Source organism: Capra hircus, chromosome 9 (genome assembly GCF_001704415.2).
Source record: "Capra hircus breed San Clemente chromosome 9, ASM170441v1, whole genome shotgun sequence".
Classification (NCBI taxonomy): domain Eukaryota; kingdom Metazoa; phylum Chordata; class Mammalia; order Artiodactyla; family Bovidae; genus Capra; species Capra hircus.
The window spans coordinates 7,663,592-7,666,898 of record NC_030816.1 but is presented as its reverse complement, the minus strand read 5'-3'; positions in this window follow the sequence as shown (position 1 = coordinate 7,666,898).

Below are 3,307 nucleotides of genomic sequence, written 5' to 3'. Positions count from 1 at the left end.
TGCCAACAGAAGTTTATATAGTCAAAGCTATAGTTTTTCCAGTAGTCACATATAGATGTGAAAGTTGGACCATAAAGAAGGCTGAGCACCAAAGAATTGATGCTTTCCAAAGTGGTAATGGAGAAGACTCTTGAGATTCCCTTGAACTGCAAGGAGATCAAACAAGTCAATCCTAACATAAATTAACCCTGATTATTTATTGGAATTGTCACCCTGCTTATTTAACTTATATGCAGAGTACATCATGAGAAATGCTGGGCTGGAAAAAACACAAACTAGAATCAAGATTGCCAGGAGAAATATCAATAACTTCAGATATGCAGATGACACCACCCTTGAAAGTGCAGAAGAACTAAAAAGCCTCTTGATGAAAGTGAAAGAGGAGAGTCAAAAAGTTGTCTTAAAGTTCAACATTCAGAAAACTAAGATCGTGGCATCCGGTCCCATCACTTCATGGGAAATAGATGGGGAAACAGTGGAAACAGTGTCAGACTTTATTTTTTGGGGGGCTTCAAAATCACTGCAGATGGAATTGCAGCCATGAAATTAAAGGACTCTTACTCCTTGGAAGGACAGTTATGACCAACCTAGACAGCATATTCAAAAGCAGAGACATTACTTTGCCAACAAAGGTCTGTCTAGTCAAGTCTCTGGTTTTTCCAGTGGTCATGAATGGATGTGAGAGTTGGACTATAAAGAAAGCTGAGTGCCAAAAAATTGATGCTTTTGAACTGTGGTGTTGAAGAAGACTCTTGAGAGTCCCTTGGACTGCAAGGAGATACAACCAGTCCATTCTGAAGGAGATCAGTCCTTGGTGTTCTTTGGAAGGAATGATGCTAAAGCTGAAACTCCAATATGCTGGCTACCTCATGTGAAGAGTTGACTCATTGAAAAAGACTCTGATGCTGGGAGGGATTGGGGGCAGGAGGAGAAGGGGATGACAGAGGATGAGATGGCTGGATGGCATCACCAACTCGATGGACGTGAGTTTGAGTGAACTCCGGGAATTGGTGATGGACAGGGAGGCCTGGTGTGCTGCAATTCATGGGGTTGCGAAGAGTCAGACACGACTGAGCAACTGAACTGACCTGAACTTATTTATTGGATGGGCTGATGCTGAAGCTTAAGCTCCAATATTTGACCATCTGATGTGAAAAGCTGATTCATTGGGAAAACCCTGATGCTGGGAAAATCGAAGACAAAAAGAGAAGTGAATGTTGAGGATGAGATGGTGAGATAGTGTCACCAACTCAATGAATATGAACTGAGCAAACTCCAGGAGGTAGTTAAGGACAGGGAAGCCTGGCATGCTGCAGCACATGAAATTGCAAAGAGCTGGACATGACTTAGCAAATGAATAACAAGATGCTCTTTTTTTGAGTGCCTTCAGCCATCCTGCTAACACTGTTTCCTCAAATTTTAAGTGCTTTACACTCTGCAAGTGAAAATAAACAAGCTCCACAAAGTGGCAGACAAAATTTTTCTTTAGTTGTTCCCCTCTTTCTTCTGGTATGCCTCTGGCTACTGTCACCACACCTCCATGCCCTACTTTTGCCTTCCTGAGGTCTATTTATGTTATCAACACAATGACTCTTTTAGATATGGTCTCTTCAGTTTATTATTAGAGTTCAAGATCAATTTTATCTTCCCAGAACCTTAGCACATTAAAAACTTGCTCAAGCTAAGTGAGAGTTTAATGGTGGATATTTTATATGCCACAGCCATCTAAGTGGACAGTTTGCTCTCAGAAAGCCTTCTGGAGAAGGGATGGAGCTATTCTAGCCTCTTCTTCACAAATATGTGATGCTTAGTCACTGATGCTTGTGTCCAACTCTTTGCAATCCCATGGACTGTAGCCTGCCAGGCTCCTCTGTCCATGGGATTCTCCGGGCAAGAATACTGGAATGGATTGCCATTTCCTTCTCCAGGGTATTTTCCCAACCCAGGGATCAAACCCATGTCTCTTAAGTCTCTTGCATTGGCAGGTAGGTTCTTTACCGCTACTGTCACCTGGGAAGCCCTTTCTTCACAAATACAGGCACCCTGAATACAAAAACGAAGGGAACAGGACCTGAGTTAGTGAGTTTCACAGCCTACCATTTTCCAAAGTCATTTCTGGGTCATAGTCATGTTGGAAGCTAAGTGATTATTTTACTTATCTACTCATCTTTAGAGAGGCAAGATGGAGTTAAACGTATTTGGGGTTAAATCTCAGCTTTAGCTTTTACCAGCCAGGTTATTAAAATAGTCATTAGTTTTCTATCTGTCTGTCTCTCTCTATCCCCATCTCTCTATCTCCACCACTTTCTCTTTTTCTGAAACTCTATTTTGCTTTCATCTGTAGAAAGATGATAAGACCACCTACCTTGTGTTGAAGCTTAAGCAAGTTCAGGTATATAAAGTTTCTAGTACCTGATCCATAGAAGATGTTTTAAAATGGTCACTCTTCATATCTGAGTTTGCATATAAATATTCTGACCACTCACTGACAAAATGTAGCATATTGTCTTATTTTCATGATGCCTACCCTACACATTGGAGGACATTTATTTTATATTTTTATGATTTCTCCAACACCAAATTTATAATGATGATCATTGATAGAAACCCGTTAGATTTATAAAGCACCTTCACCCTAAGAATCTCTCTTTAGAGATTGTCTTATTTATCCTCATGTATCCCTAGGGATCAGGAGGAGGCATTACTATCATTTTTACATTATGGATGGACATGATCAAGAGGTTTTCATCTTAGTATCTGTTTTTAGGTGAAACTGTGTTAGTACCACATAAAGGGATTCCATGAGTTCATCAAGTATTATTCTGAGTGACTTTTATATGCCAAAATAACCATGTGATGCTGACATATTATCCCATGTTACAGATGAAGAAATAAAGTCTCAGAAAGGTTAAGCAACTTGCTTATCAGCATATACAGATAATTGAATAAAATGTGGTCCCTGATCTCATGAAGAAGACAAGTCTTTGTTGAGCATTTGCTATGTGCCAGGTGCTGTGCCAAGAAAACTACAGGAATTATTTTGTACATTCATTTAACAGCCCTACAAGTTTGTTATACTTTAGTGATCTATGATTATTATCTTCATTTAGCAAGTGAGGCACAGAGAGGGTAAGGACCTTGCCCAAAGCTGCACAGCTGCTAAGTGGCTGACATTGAAGGGGAAAAGAGCAGAATGGAGCCAGGTTGACTGAGTAGGATTCTAGCTCCAACACTCTGTGTGAGTTGCTTAACTCCTGAGCAAGTTGCTTAACCTTTCTATGTTCCAGCTTCCTCACCTGGAAAATGA